The following is a 16,636-nucleotide window of genomic DNA, read 5'->3' as shown; positions in this document are numbered from 1 at the left end:
AAACTGGCCCTGGCTGGCATAGCTGAGTGGGTTGAATGCGGGCCTGTGAATCAAAGGGTCACTGGTTCAATTCCCAGTCAGGGCACATGCCTGGGTTGCAGGCCAGGTCCCCAGTAGGGGGCGTGCCTGAGGCAACCACACATTAGTGTGTCTCCCCCCTCTTTCTCTCTCCCTTCCCACCTCTCTAAAAATAAATAAAATCCTTTTTTAAACAGTGAAATTGTATGTGTTAACCCCTCAAAGCGAGTCTCTTCCTCCTCTCCCAAGATTGGTGGTGAGCCTGAACCGGGTCCTTGATAAATGCTGCTTCCTTGTAACTGTCACCGCAGACACGCCCACTTGCACAGGGGGACCTTGTACTGGGTCACCAGCCCATTAGCCCTCCCAGAGGCCCGGTGGGGGAGGGCCCAGGGCGGCCGCAGGTGTCCTGCCAGTTCTCTGTGGGCCCAGCAAAGGGTTCCCATTCAGGTCAGGAAGTGGTTGCCTCTTTCAGGGCTGCCTGAAATTATTTCAGCTGCACCGAGGCATTTCAAAGTCAGACCAAATAAACATTTGCATCTAAAAAAAGGCAAAACGGGGTCATTGGACGTGGAGCAGAAAGTCTTCCCGGATCTGGAGGGCGTGGCCCGACTTTGGAGAGAAGCTAAGCAGGGTTTCCTTGGGCTCCGGGCTTTTATAAAGGCACAGCCTATTTTCTCTTTTTCCTTTTCTCTCCTTCCTTCCTTCCTTCCTTCCTTCCTTCCTTCCTTCCTTCCTTCCTTCCTTCCTTCCTTCCTTTTTCTTTCCTTCTTACTTCCCTTCTAGACTTCATTTATTTTTTATTTTTAATATATTTTATTGATGACGCCATTACAGTTGTCCCATTTCCCCCCTTCACTCTCCTCCACCCTGCACACCCCCTCCCACCCACATTCCCCCCTTTAGTTCATGTCCACGTGTCATACTTGTAAGTTCTTTAGCTTCTACATTTCCCATACTATTCTTGCCCTTCCCCATCTATTTTCTACCTACCATCTATGCTACTTATTCTCTGTACCTTTCCCCACTCTCTCCCCTTTCTGCTCCCCTGTTGCCAACCCTCCAGGTGATCTCTATTTCTGTGATTCTGTTCCTGTTCTAGTTGTTTGCTTAGTTTGCTTTTGTTTTTGTTTTAGGTGTGGTTGTTCATAACTGTGAGTTTGCTGTCATTTTACTGTACGTGTTTTTTATCTTCTTTTTCTTAGATAAGTCTGTTTAACATTTCCTATAATAAGGGCTTAGTGATGATGAACTCCTTGAACTTGACCTTATCTGAGAAGCACTTTATCTACCCTTCCATTCTTAAATGAAAGCTTTTCTGGATAGAGTAATCTTGGATGTAGATCCTTGCCTTTCATGACTTGGAATACTTCTTTCCTGCAAGGTCTCTTTTGAGAAATCAGCTGACAGTCTGATGGGAACTCCTTTGTAAGTAACTCTCTCCTTTTGTCTTGCTGCTTTTAAGATTCTCTCCTTATCTTTAATCTTGGTTAATGTAATTATAATGTGCTTTGGTGTGTTCCTCCTTGGGTCCACCTTCTTTGGGACTCTGAGCTTTCTGGACTTCCTGGAAGTCTATTTCCTTTGTCAGATTGGGGAAGTTCTCCTTTATTATTTGTTCAAATAAGTTTTTCACTTGTCGCTCTTCCTCTTCTCCTTGTGGTACCCCTACAATTCAGATGTTGGAACGTTTAAAGGTGTCCTGAAGGTTCCTAAGCCTCTCCTCATTTTTTAAAATTCTTGTTTCTTTATTCTTTTCTGATTGGATGTTTCTTTCTTCTGGTCCACTCCATCGATTGGAGTCCCAGTTTCCTTTCCATCACTATTGGTTCCCTGTGCATTTTCCTTCATTTCACTTAGTGTAGCCTTCATTTTTTCATCTAATTTGCAACCAAATTCAACCAATTCTGTGAGCATCCTGATCACCAGTATTTTGAACTGTGCATCTGGTAGGTTGGTTGAATTAGTTGTTTTTTTTCTTCGTCATTTAGTTGTATTTTTTCTGGAGCTTTGATCTGTTCTTTCATTTGAGCCATTTTTTCTGTCTTGTCACTCCAGTTACATATGAGGGGCGGAGCCTTAGGTGTTTGCCAGGGTGGGGCAACCCACATTGCTGGGTCGTGAAGCTGTTTGTGGGGCAGGGGTCCAAGAGGGAACAATCGTGCTTGCTCTGCTCTCTGCCAGATTTCAGTCACTTTCCCTGCTTCTCCTAAGCAAATTGGACCCTTTTGTTGCTGATTCCTATGTGGGTGGGTTTGTGTACATTCTAGGACCCCGTGGGTCTCTCCAACAAACTCTTCTGTGAGGCTGGGAGTTTCTCCTGCTGCTGCTTCAACCCCCACAGGTGTTTTCAATTGGTGTTTTGAGGCTTTATTTCCCTGTGCCGGGACCCTGAGTTGCACGGTCCATCCTGCTCCCCAGTTTCACCTGATTTATCTGCACTCGAATATGGGACCCTCCGGTCCAGCAGCTGCCTTGTGCACTGTGCCCCTCCACAGTCCGCCACCTCTCTGGGTTCACCTGCTGCCACACTGTGCACCTGGGATCCTCCAGCCACCACTTTGCCTCGACCCCTCTCTGCATGGGTGCCTGACTCCACCCCTTTTACCGGTTTGGACGAATGTGTCTACTTTAACTCCTTGGTTGTTGGACCATCAACCAAGGAGTTAAATTTTCTGTCGGTACTAGTTATTTTTTGTTTCTAAATTGTTGTCCTTAGTTTGGTTGTGTGAGGAGGCACAATGTGTCTACCTATGCCTCCATCTTGGCTGGAAGTCTATTTATTTACTTTTAAAGAGAGGGGAAGGGAGGGAAAAAAGGGAGAGAAACATCAATGTGTGAGAGGTACATTGATCGGTTGCCTCTTGTGAGCCCCCTACTGGGGACCTGGCCCACAACCTAGGCATGTACCCTGACTGGGAATCGAACTGGCAACCTTTTGGTCCCATTTGCAAGCCAGCACTCAACCCTCTGAGCCACACCCTCCAGAGCAGGAACTATTTTCTCCTAAGTAAGATGTGACCTGCCCTGGCCAGATGGCTCAATTACTTAGACCATTGTCTTGAATACGCCAAGTGCAGAGATTGTGGTTTCAATCCCCAGTCAGGGCACACACAAGAAGCAATCACTAAATGCATCAAAAAATGGAATGACAAATCGATGTTTCTCTTTCTCTCAAATCAATAAAGTAAAAAACCTTTTTACAAAAAGTGAGTCCACCTAAGTTTCCCTCCATGGTCCCCTGTTGGTACCAGACCCAATCGCTAAGGGGCTTCCTTTTCCTGAGAAGGTGACCACGATCCACCGGATGTCATCAATCCATGCGGCCCACGGCAGGGATGGAGGTGATGTTTTCCAGCCTCCAAAGCCGCCCACAGCCTCCCCCACTCGGTCCCCAGGTGTCTCCTCTTTCTCCGACTCTCCTTGGCTCCTTCCCTCTTCACCCTGGGCCTGGTGCCCAGGACACACGAGCCTGCTTTTTCCAAAGAGCATGGAACGGAACACAGGGAGGCACCGTCTCATCTCAATTAAGCCCAAAGTGGGGGGACATCGACTAGAATGTTTTGTGCTGTCTCCCAGGCCCTGTGGCTGCGTGTCCACCAACTGCAGAGCTCCTGGATGACAGTGACCGATTGCCACGTGGCCCCGACAGCAGCCCTTCTCTCAAGAAGGTCCATACAAACACCAGCTCTTCTTCCTGCTCTTCAGCTGCACCGTCAGGGGCCCTGGCTCACGCATTCACGTATTCATTCACTCAACCATTTCGGACGTGGGGCTCAAGACTGGCTGATGAAACAGATCTGGGTACTTCACCATCCCCAAATCCTCTGAAACAGCAGACTAAATACCAAAATAACTAAATACCAAAATAACACCACGTGGATGACAGCAGCAGACCAGAACATTGGAGCATTTCTGGAAGACAGAAAGCAAATGAGATCCCAGTTGTATGGAAACCCAACAGGGCTGAGGAGCCCAGAATGCCGTGCAGGTGAGGGGCCACCCTAAAAACCTGGCCTGGAACTAAGAGGAGTGGAGAAGAAATGGGTCCTGGGACACTGGTGGGGAGGTACTTAAAGGGCTACCCAAGCAGCAGAGGCAGGACCCTGCTTGTCCCCAGGATGCGGTCAGAGTGTACCTTTAAAAATAGAGACAGAACGGCAAGGGGCGTGGCCAGAAAGAGATGCAGCGCCCTGCCAGGTAACTGTAGCCCAAGTGAGAGAGACAGGGTGTCCCCAGATCAGAGGCCTGCGAAGGCGCTTTGCCCTTGAACACCCCCACTTGCCTCCGAATTTTGACCCCCAGTGTCCCCAGGGTGTGAGGGTTGCTGGGACCCGAGTGGAGAGCCCCTACCCAGGTGTCAAGACCAAGGGTTCCCAAACATGATGTGCTGGGCACCCCTTTACCTTCTTAAAATGCTGGTGGGCCTAAGGAGCTTTTTTTGTTAGATTAAAAAATTTTTTTATTTTGTAAATCCTCACCCAAGGATATGTTTTTATTGATGTGAGAGAGCAAGAGAAACATTGATGTGAGGAAAAAGCATGGATCAGTGGCCTCCCGCACATGTCCTGACTGGGGATTGAACCTGCAACCCAGGTATGTGCCCTTAGAATCGAACCTGCAACCTTTTAGTGTACAGGATGACGCTCCAACTGACTGAGCCACCACCTGGCTGGGGCCAGGGAGCTTTTATTTATATAGTTAAACCTACCAATATTTACTGTAATACAAGTTAACATAGGGAACAATTTTAAATATGTTTGCATTTATTGTAAAATGATAATCAAGCCCGTCCTTGTTAACACAAATACCATTCATGAAAATAGCCATCATTTTCTAAAAATAGCTCGTTTAGTAAGAAGAGTGACAACACTTTATATTTTTTTAAACCTTGCCAATGTCTGGCTTACCAGACAGCTGGCTTCTCACATCTGCTTCTATTTCGATCTGCGACGCTAACCCACGTCATGCAGACTCCAGAAAACTCTTAAACAAGCACAAGAGGAAAATGTCCTTGACTCTCTGGACTCCCTGACAGAGTCTCAGGAACCTGGGGGGTCCACAGACCACACTTTAGAACCACAGTCCTGACAGCCAGGTACAGATGGGATCAGACAACCAAGAATCCTCATACGTTTGGGGGGAAACCAACAGCTGGCCGAGGAAGAACAAGACAGAACCGTGAAGAAAACAGGGTAATGCAGGAATCCCAAGAAGGCATTATAATAAGTATAGTTAATATCCTGGCCCTGGGTGGTGTGGCTCAGTGGATTGAGCGCAGGCCTGTGAACCAAAGGGTCTCTGGTTCAATCAATTCCTGGTTGGGGCACATGCCTGGGTTGCGGGCCTGGTCCCGAGCTTGGGGCATGTGAGGGGCAACCACACAATGATGTTTCTCTCCTTCTCTTTCTCCTTCCATTCCCCTCTCTCTCTAAAAAAAAAATAAATAAATGAAATCTTTTAGAAAAGTAGTTAATATCCCATGAGCAGCTGGATGGGACTTTCTGTGGGCGGGCGCTCCAAGAATCTTGAGGGTGGTTGAGGAACAGGTGGGGAAAATGAGCAGGCATCTCTCCGCAGGCTTCCCCAGACTGAGGGCAGCAGAAGCAGGCTTGCTCAGACAATGGCCACCAAGGCACACGGTGCCACGGCGGAACAGGCCACACCCAGGGGATGCCACTAGCACTGTCCCTGCACACAGCCTTTTAGAGCTGGCTCTGGCTGCCCAGGGCCCTGGATTCTGTGTTCCAAAAGGGAAGAGGCTCACCACACTGGCTCCAAGGCCAGAGCGGGCCTCTTCCCTTTGTTTGGGGTGTCCCTCGTCCCCACCCCCTGGCCTCAGGGGGAACGAGGGTGTGTGTGTGCTTGTTAAGTGTGGAGCAAGACCGCACTGTTTTACAGGGTTTGGCTGCTATCTGGAAATCTCAAATGCTCAGAGCTGACAGTTTCGGATCTAGGTCTTCCATCTGTGCAGAAAAGAATGTACCCTTCACAGAACAGCGATCTGTGGAACTGTATGCATAGGAAAGTGGGAAAGGTAACAACTGTGTTCATTCACAGGCTCTGGAGCCAGGCTCCAGTCCTGCCTTGGCAGCTGTGTGATCCTGGGCAGGCCGCCTGACCTCTCTGTGCTCAGAGAGGCTTTGCCGAGCAAGAGGATGAGAGTTAATAGAACTCACGGAGGTTCGTGAGGCGTCCATGAGCTAATACAGGAAAAGTGCTCCCGGGCGGCCATTGGGTGAACCGCACTCACTGCCTGCGGGCCCTGATCACGGTAGCGGGATCTGGTTTGTGTGCCCTCCAGGTCCACGTGCAACCGTGATTGGCCCTGCGTGCCCAGAACTGTGTGCACACCACCCCAGGGCTCTCCCAGGTCCTCGGTGAGACACAGACAGTGTGAGAACTCTCTGGGCAATGGGCAGCAGTCACCCCCAAACCCCATCCCCCAACCTGGCCTCCCGCAGTGCTCCCCCAGGTCGTGGGGCCAGCAGTTGCCCAGCAGACACAGCCATTCGTGAACAATGGTCTCATCTGCCAACGCACAGCCTTGGGGAAGGGCCACGGCCCATTAACTTAGCCCCTTGGGAACAGCGGCCTTGGCGTGGTGGAGGGACGTGGGGCCTGATGACAGTGTGGGGCCTGGGCAGGGGTCAGACGCAAGGGCAGGTCTTGGCAGCAGCTCAGCCCCGGACCCCTTCGGCCTGGGAGGCAGATGCACCCTTCACCCATTTCAGCATCAGCTCTGGGGCTGGCCTAGGGCCCAGGAAAGGGGCAGGGTGCGGTCTCCGGCTCCCTCCCTCTCCTCTGCCTTCCGCCCCCTCCTCCTGCCCCTCCCCCTCGCCTTTCTTTCTCCCCATCTGTCCTCCCTCCCTCCCCCTTTCTCTGTCGCCTGTTCCCCTCCCCCCTCCATTTGTCCTCTCCCCGGTCCCCGCCCCGGAAGCCGAGGTCCCCACCCCGGGTGGTCGAGGTGGGGGGTCGTGAGTGGCCCGCAGTCCCTTGGGTGGCTCCTCCCGGGCGGGCACCTGCTGAACCGCATTGCTTCCCGTCCTGGGGCTGGGCTGGCAGCCGGGAAAGTGGGTCAGCACGGGGCGCGGTGGTCACCCCTGGGCTCTGGGAGGGGCCCCGGGCCTCCCTGGGCTTGGGAGCAGGAACCCGGAGTGTCCCGCGCCAGCCACGCTCAGTACCCCCCGCCCTGCCCCCGAGCCTGCCAGTGGGGCCCTGAGCGGGGACACAAAGGGGGGGAGGGGAAGCGCGGGCTCCAGACCCTGCTCCCGGGGCCTTTCCTAGGCTCTCCAGCTCTGCGGGGGTGGCGCCCTCCTCCCAGACGGCCTGACCACCCCTCCCTGCCCCCTAGCGTCAGCCACAACCTCCGCACCCCACATCCCCAGCCCTGATCAGCAGCATTTCTCCAGCACCCTGGCTGGGCCCCCTGACCCCAGAGCACTGCTGTGGTCCCCTGCCCTCACCTGTGCGGCCCTCTGGCCTCTCCGCTCCTGTCCTGTCCTGCTGGCAGCACACCTGGCGGCTGACTCTCTGCCACCTGTGCCCACCTGACACTCTAGGAGCCCCCTGGGGGCTGTCCCCAGTCCCTGCGCAAACAGGTCATTGTCCTGGAGCCACGACTGGTCCAGGGAGCACGGAAGTCAACCCCTAGGTCCACACCAGCAGTGTGGGGGGCCAGGCTGTGTCTTGTCCTGCCTGGGCTTCCCCAAGTGCCCATGAACTACACGGGGGCCCCCCACTGGGCTCTGCTGTCCCCTCACACACTCTGACCTCTCCTGCTTTGGGCGTCCTGCTGGAGCTGGGCCTTGGTTTTAGAAAGTCCTACCCCTTAGCCACCTGACCAGGGGTTCGCACCGTCCCAGAAGCTGCCAGGCCTGTCCCCAGGGTGCTCGAGCATCGCCTGGCTCCTGGCCACTGCACCGTCTGCATCCTTCGGGGAGGCCGGCGTGAGCGCTGGGCCTGAGCCAGGCTTCTTGTCTGGGAAACAGGAGGCCGAGGGGGGGGTGGGGGGCTCAGGCTGTCACTGTTGGCCCCGGACCCCGGTTTGAGAAGGGTTTGCCAGGGAGCCTGCCTGTGCTGCCTCACAGTTCATGCGTGTTCTCATGTGCCCTGATCAGCGGACATGCCACATGGGAGTCTGGGGCGGCAGAGTTTGGCCCCAAGTTGGAAGCCGCGCCCCCTGGGCATATAGAAGGGCGGACATTAGCTCAGGCCCATCCACGTGGCTACTCAGAAGGACAGTGGGCTCCTTGGGAAGCCCCCCACGATGAGAAGGGAAAAGGTTAGCCAGAGTGGGGAGAAGAAAGGGGTGAAGAGTGGCCTTTCTCAGCAACCAGGTTTCCGATGGGTCAGAGCTGCAGACCAAGGGGCCATCCCTTGCCCCCAGGGGACAGGGAACAGACCACTCCAAGCAGGTCCTTGGCCAGCCGGCACCCAGGCCAGCCGATTGTGGGTGCTCTGGAGTGATAAGAATCTGAAACCCACCAGGCCCAAGACTCCCAACCTTCTCACCATCCCACCTGCAGACCCCTTATGAAAACTTAGCGTATTAAATAAACAGTCATTAAATAAGAAAAAGCTCTGTGACTTCTGAGTGTGAGCCTCAGGGAGAACTGGGGCCTCCCGCACACCCCCACCAGGCACACCCACAGAGATGGATTTGAACACCGCGTTTGTCACAAAAGCAAAGGCTGCCAGTTCCTGTCACTTCCTACCCTTGGTGACAACGAGGGCATCGCCAGCTTGGCAAGCTGGTTCCAATGCTCCAGGACCACAGAGAACTCGACAAACACAAACACAGACCTCAGTAAACACCACTTGAGAAAAACAAGGCCTGCACTCGTGGTTGTGAGAAGCATTTCAATGCGGGCCAGCTCTGTTTGTATTTGACTCTTTTGGTCCCAGGCCTGGTTATCAGCTTCCAGAATCTTTCTTCCTCTCCATAAATTCTGGCTGAGTTCTAAGGTTCAGAAGTTTCAGAGAAACCAAGGTTGGATAATAAGACCTGGAAGGGGGTTTTTTGGTTGTTTTTTTGTTGTTTTTTTCCATGAAGTAACCCTCCCTTCATGTCTGTTTATGGCCAGGCGCAGCCTGTGGCTTTAACGTAGCAAGTTCTGATGAAGAGGTGCCCAGCGCAGCCCTGGGGCGATAGACTAATAATTGCAAGCTTTAATTTTCCCGTGGGATGATTCATGAAAGCTTTGCCCCTTTTTTATGCGTGGGAAAGAGGCAACGCTAATTCATTGGAAGGTGAAACCTTTCTGGCACTGCCGCCCTGACAGTGTGACGCACCGCACCCCAACCTTCGTCAACCCTGCCATGGTTACTACGCATCTTTGAAAACAGAACAAGCTTCAGGCGCCGGCAGCGGGGCGTGGAGGCAGGTGTTCCCAGCATGCCACACAGATGTGGCAGGACAGATATTTCTGCCCCCAAACCAGACCTACGACACATCCGAACAAGTGAAGATCATTTGTCATCCGAGGTCTCACTATGACTAGTGTCTTGGATCTACCACAAGGATTCTCCCAAGAAAAAAATAATAACAAAGCTTCCTACCTGAACTGCTCCATCTGGGGAACTTTCCCGCCTTTAACCATGTGTAGGGGATGGAAAGGGCCTGGCCCAGGAGTGGGAGCCTGTTTGGTAATGAACTTGACTAGGACTTGGCCGTGCAATGTTGCAGAATTTACTGTCTTCTTCTGGGTCTCAGTTGCTTTATATAGACAGAAGGGTAATTTCCTTCCTTCCTTCCTTCCTTCCTTCCTTCCTTCCTTCCTTCCTTCCTTCCTTCTTTTCTCCCTCCCTCCTTCCTTTTGCTTTCATTTTTTATTGTGGAAATTTTCCATTTCAAGTACAACCAAACGTAGAGAAAGGTAGTACAATCAGTGAGCCTTCAGGTACTCATCACCAGCTTTAATAATTATTATCATCTATCTCATCTTGTTTATCTATAACTCCACTCACCTCACCCCTGGGCTATGTCTTCTTCTGTTTTTATTCCTCACCTGAGGACATGCTTGTTGATTTTAGAGAGGAACAAGGGAGGGAGAGGGAGAGAAACATCAATCTGTTGCCTCTTGTAGTCATCCCTGGGGACCTAACCCAGGACCTAGGTACACGCCCTGATGGGGAATCAAACCTGAGAACCTTTCAGTTTATAGGACAACACTCTTATCTACAGGGCCGCACTGGCCACAGCCCCTGGCTGTTTTTGAAACAAATCCCTAAACAGCAGTGAGTTCATCTGTAAACACTCCAGAATCATAGCCCTTATCAACTGCCGTTATCTCGTTTTGGGACGTAGTTTGGCCTGTGAGAGCTGAACGCTCATCTGCAGGTTTAGTCCGGCTCTCTCACACAGACGTAGTTAGCTGGCAACTTTGTGGGGGCCAGACAGTCCCCCTGGCCTCCCTCACAGGTCTGGCAGTTGACCAGGGGGCCTCGGCTCCCCACCTGCCTCCGCAGCGGGCTAGCTGGGTCTTGCTCCCACGGTGCTGGCATTCCGAGAGCTCCCAGTGGTGAGGAAAGGCCCGCCCCACGGGGCAAAGGCTTCGCAAGCCTCCGCTTGTGCCTGGTTAGCTGGCGTTCCCCTGTGCCAAAACAAGCCATGTAGCCACGCCCCGAACCCATGGGGGAGGATATTAAGGGATGGGGACTTCAAAACCAGGGGAATAAATTCACCGGGGGCCATTACTGCCACAGTCTACCCCAAGAGTATATTCCTACAACTTAAGCCCCCTTTTTTATTGTTAATTTTTTTCAATTACAGTTCACACTTTTGTATTAGTTTCAGGTGGACAGTATAGTGGTTAGACGATCATACACTTTACAAAGTGCTTCCCCTGATATTTCCAGTATCCCCTGACTGGCTCATACAGTTATTACAACACTGCTAACTATATTCCCTGTGCGGTACTTCACATCCTCATAACTATCTCCTAACTACCCATCTGTACTTCTCAGTCCCTCCCGTTCTGCACCCAGACCCCAACCCCCTCCCCTCAGGCAACCATCAGTCTGTCCTCTGTGTCTACAAGTCTGTTTCTGTTTTGTGTGTTTATATTACTGTTTAGAGTCTACATCTAGTGGAATCATATAGTGTTTGTCTTTCTCTGACTGACTTATTTTACGCAGCACCATGCCCCGTAGATCCATCCATGCCGTCGCACATGGTAAGATTTCCTTGTTTTTTAGGGTAAGCTCCCCCCCAAAAAATGTCAGCTTTGTCACATAGCCGCAATTCCAATGTCACAGCCACAAAGTGGACTACCGCGCTTTAACACAGAGAAGGAGCCGGGGTGGCAGCAGGCTCCTCATCTCTGATCAGCAAAGGGGAGGGGACGTGGCAGAAACGAGGGCAGCTTAACCACGCCCCTTGCTTCCGTCTGAGCAGCCACGCCCCTTTATGATTTTACATGCATTTATGTGGTCCCTGGGTCAGCCCTACGATGGCTTCCCTGACTCTCACGGCCTCCGGCGCTGTCGCCTGTGCGGTGACGACGTACACAGGCAGATGTGAACAAAGCCACCTCCATCTCTGGGCCTCGGGTTTCGCTCCTCCTCCCGGGGTCGTGCTGCAACCTTTGACCCACCTGCCTGTCCACAGTGAGCTCGTCAAAGCCCTCCAGTTATGGTTACCTGTGTTCCTTAAAATGCAGCCGTAAGTATTTGTGTTAAAACAGCAGGGGTGGCGTCGCAACCGAGATATAAACCGAGATAAACACTATTGGTGATAGTGTTGATTATAAACAATTATTTATCACAAGACCAGCAGGAGGGATGGCCCCTGGAGCCACCACATTCTTGGTTGCTTCGTCCTGTCAATCACTAGTACCTGAGTTACACTGTTTGGAAGGTACAGTAGGAGGGGTCTGTAGTGGAGGGAGCAACCTGTGTGGGGTTGCTGGGTCCTCTCTCTGCTCCCACCCTCTGTTTTTTAAAGTAAATTACCCTATGATCTATCATTATAGTCTGTGGAGTTGCCTGCATCATTCTTTTTCCCATGCTTTCTCCGCCCCCCAAACCTGAGGATATTTTTTATTATTGATTTGAGAGAGAGAGAGAAACATCAATCCATTGCCTCCTGTCGGTGCCCTGACCTAAATCTAGGTAAGTGCCCTGATGGGGAACCAAACCCATGACCTTTTGGTGCCTGGGACAATGCTCCAACCAACTGAGCCACTGGGCCGGGGCAACTGCATCATTCTTTAATCTGAAGATACCTTTGCATTAATGGTGGTTGTTTCCCTTGCCCCACTACCAGACAAGTAGTAAGAATCTAAAGTCTTAATGAGCAAGTTCAGTTGAAATACACGATTTCCCTGAATGCACATGGGAATCCGTCTCTAAAATTCAACCACACTATCTTGGATCTTAATAGCCATGTAGCCGAGGTGGATCCAGGTTTTGTGGGGCTTCAAGATGATACAGTTGGAAGACCCCTTTAAGAATATAATGTTGCAAATACAAAATTAGGTAGACGAGTGGATATTTAAAACAAGAAAATAAATCACAACCAATTCCAAATTTTAAAGAGCTGGAAAATACCATAAACATTATAAATCCAAAATATAACTTTTTATTAATTAAATGTCTACATAGTTATAATACCCATTTCCCTATGTCGTTGGCTAGACTCTTAGATCACATTTGTTTGAAAGATTTTATTTCTTATTTACTTTTAGAGAGAGGGGAAGAGAGGGAGAAGAAGAGAGAGAGAAACATCAATGTGGGAGAGAAACATCGATCAGTTGCTTCTTGCACACACCCGACAGGGGCCTGAACCCACAACCCAGGCATGTGCCCTGACCAGGAATCGAACCCACGACTTTCACTTTTCAGGACAACACCGAGTTTACTAAGTCACCCCGGCCAGGGCGGTCACATTTTTGTATAGCAGTTCTGTTGTCATATTTCCTGTAATATGAATAAAACACAGTCGGGCCACAGAGGCCAGCAGACTTCTTCTGTAAAGGACCAAACAGTAAATGTGTCGGAACTTCTGACACAACTCTCCAACTTTGCCCTTGCTCAGGAAAGCGGCCCCAGACCACACATAAACAATGAGCATGGTTGTGTTCCGATAAAACTTTATTTACAAAAACAGATACGGGTGAGGTGGTGGAACAGGAGCCCCTACACTTTGTTCTGCCACAGATGCAAGGACTTAACAAGTTTTTAGAACTCCAGAAACCGGTTAGGAAGCTGCAGCACCTTTGGCATGTTGTCCTGATATACCAAGGTTGTGGGTTCGATTCCTGGTCAGGGCACATGCAAGAATCAACGAAGGAATGCATCAATAAGTGGTACAACAAACTGATGTGTCTGCCTGTCTGTCTCTATAAATCAGTGAGAATAGTTGCACTGAAACAGGTAAAAAAAAAAAAAAAAAGCCATTCCCATGAAACCACATTGACCCAAACGGGCATAGCTCACTGTCAAAACCAAAGCACCCAACACGCAGCGCCTCCCTGGGGAGGGAAAGAGAAGACTGAAACAAGTGTCCACCCTTTTGGCTTTTGCGGGAGGGGACTGGTTGGGTCTTGCCTGACTCACAACACTGAGGGGACCAGCATACCTCAGCGGCCCCAAGGGCCACAGAGCCCAAAAGCTCAGCAGTTTATTTTAACTCAGGAGCCTGCAGTACTACAGCCCGACACCAGAGGGAGCAAGACGACAAGCTCTTGAGAAAGAAACCAGCAAACCTATCTCATGAGCGAAACACACACACAAACCCAGAAAGGACCCGCCCTTACAAAGGATTTGAGAGGCCCTAGGAATCCTTAGGCTGACTGGCGAGGGTCCTCCCCTGGACGATGCAGCCCCTAAAGACAGGGAGGCATGACTGGTCTGTCAAATGCACAAAACACAACGGGATAAAGCAAGGCACACAAAGAAACCAGGAAACATGACCCAATCAAAGGAACAAAGTAAATCTCCAGAAACTGATCCTAAAAGCAAACAAACAAGAAAAACAAACCAAACAAACAAAAAACTCCCAGAGATCTATGAATTACCTGACAAACATTCAAAATAACCATCTTAAACGCAATGCAGAACTCAGGCCAACAGCTAAACAAAACCAGGAAAACCATGCATGAACAAAATGAGAATACCAACACAGAGAAATGATGAAAAGGAACCAACTGGAAATTTTGGAGCTAAAGAATAAAATAACTGGGTTGAAAATTTTCGCTGGAGGGAATGGGCAACAGACTTGATCAAGCAGAAGAAAGAATTAGCGAACTCGAAAAGACAGGCCGTTTGAAATATAGAGTAAGTCTACAACCACACCACCGTGAACACACCCGATCTCGTCTGAAATTAGAGTCAAAGGAATGAAAAGAAAGAGAAGAATGAAGGGAAGCAGGAAAAGCCTAAAGGACATATAGGACACCATCAAGTGGACCAGCATTCACATTGGGGGAGCCGAGGAGAAGAGGGAAAGAAAGGGGCAGAGAGTTTATTAGACGAAATAATGGCCAGCCCTGGCCAGGTGCTCAGTTGGCTGGAGCACTGTCCAGTACATCAAAAGGCTGTGGGTTCAATCCCTGGTTGGTGAGTGTGTAAGAGGCAACTGATCAAGGTTTCTCTTTCATGTCAACGTTTCTCTTTCTCTTTTCCTTTCTCTAAAAATCAATGAATATATCCTCAAGTGAGGTTCAAAATAATAATAATAATAATAATAATAATAATAATAATGGCCCAAACTTTCCACACCTGAGGTAGGAAATGAATATTTCAATTCAAAAATCTCAAAAGACTCTAACTAGGATAAATCAAAGGGGTCTACACTGAAGCACATCATAATCAAACTAAGAGACAGTTCGAAAGTAAGAGGCAAAGAGAGGATCTTAAAAGCAGCAAGAAAAAGGGGGTTCATCCCATACAGGGGAGAACCCCCAAAATGACCATCAGATTTTCCAGCAGAAGCAGAACAAGTAGGAAGCGGTGGAATAACATAACCAAAGTGCCTCAGAGACGGGGTCCTGGGCAAGGCCATCGGAGAATGGGTGCCCTCCTCCAGGGACCTCGGCGGCAGGAACTGGAGAGAATCACCACCCAGGCGAATGGTCCCTGCTGCTGCCCCCTTAGGATGCCAGGCAGGCTGACCCCTGGGTCTTCCATTCACCGAGGGCTGGTGCTCTTGCTTTGGCCCAAAGAGAGGGTTCTAAAAGAAAAGATGGAAGAGGGGTGGGAGCGACTAGAAGGCAGAGAAGAGCCTGGGGTGTGAGTGCAACTCTCCGACAGGTCTTCCTTACGTGTCTCTGGGAGACGTGACACCAGCTTCCCCGCCCTCTGTGAAGTCAGGGAAACAGGCCCCTGCTCCCCACTTTGCAGAATGAGTCTGTGCTTGGACATTTGGGAAGATGTGATAAAGTACCAGGAGCGATGGGAGCCCCGAGATCGCCCATGGGTGGCTCCTCACATCGGGACTGTGTTATAAAATGCTCATAACAGGAACAAGTATAGAAGACACATGGACAAAAACTGGGGGAGGGGTGGAAATGGAAGGGAAGTGGGGAGGGCTGGGTGGGATGGGCTGAGATGGGAGTAAAAGACAGAAAACTACTTGAACAACAATTAAAAAAAATTTTAAAGTGTTTTAAAAACGCTCATGAGAAGCATGTGGCCTCTTACACCTCACTTGGTCCCATCAGAAGCAGGAGCACCTGTTGGGGCAAATGAGAAATGAGTTCAATGGGGGATACGCCTGAGCCCTCAGAGCAAGGCCACCTGCCACTTGACCCATAGACACAGGGGCAGGTGGGTGGCCAGATGGGCCTTGGGGACACCTAAGCCCCCCTGCCCTCTTGGGTTGCTCTCTGCTTACAGGTAATGATCTCTAGCTTCTGTGTGAGGGCTCAGTTCTGACCTGGCCCCGCACCCTTGCCTTTAATCCTGATTTAGGGCACTGCAAAATGCAGGACGCTTAAGCCTGGGAATGGGCAAGAGTAATAACATTTGGGCTTTGTGTGAAGTTAATTCTTGCCACTCTTTGGGGCCTGGAGACATGCAGCGAGTGCAGGTTTGTAATGGCAATGTTTGATGACCTGAGATGTCCCCGGTCCTTTTTTGCAAGAGGTTCCTGGGCCATTCGCTGTTAGAGGCAGCTGGCTTCCAGCCAGAGGAAAAACTTCCCTGCAAAACTCTCCCCTGGACCTTGACCTTCCTCTGGGTGCTGCTACCTTCAGCTTTTTTTCATCATTGGTCCCAAGCCAGCAAAGATTTTCTGCATCCTGACAACTAATGTTTCCACTTTTAAGGGGCAGATGGAAAGAGAGAAAAGGAGAGAGAGACGAAGAGGCAGAAAGAGAACACAACAGACAGCTAGAAGGACACAGAGAGGAAGAGCCGAGGCAGATGCATCAGGGGCAAAATCAGTGTCTTTAGTGAAAATCAGGAGTGGGGGGCCTGTTGTGGATGCCAGACATGATGAACCCACAGCCGAGCAATACACCCTATTGAGGGCAGACACGAATGGTCGATCACCGAACTCTTTTATCTTCAATAGAACTTTACCTTGACTTTGGCCTTGACTCAGCAGAGCAGGGAGAGCTGACACCTAGCTTCCTTCAGCAGGAGGCTAATGACACCCAGCTGAACTGCACCT

The sequence above is a fragment of the Artibeus jamaicensis genome, unplaced genomic scaffold (genome assembly GCF_021234435.1).
Source record: "Artibeus jamaicensis isolate MK-2021 breed Jamaican fruit bat unplaced genomic scaffold, CSHL_Jam_final scaffold_612, whole genome shotgun sequence".
Taxonomy (NCBI): domain Eukaryota; kingdom Metazoa; phylum Chordata; class Mammalia; order Chiroptera; family Phyllostomidae; genus Artibeus; species Artibeus jamaicensis.
Note: the sequence above shows the minus strand (reverse complement) of the source record.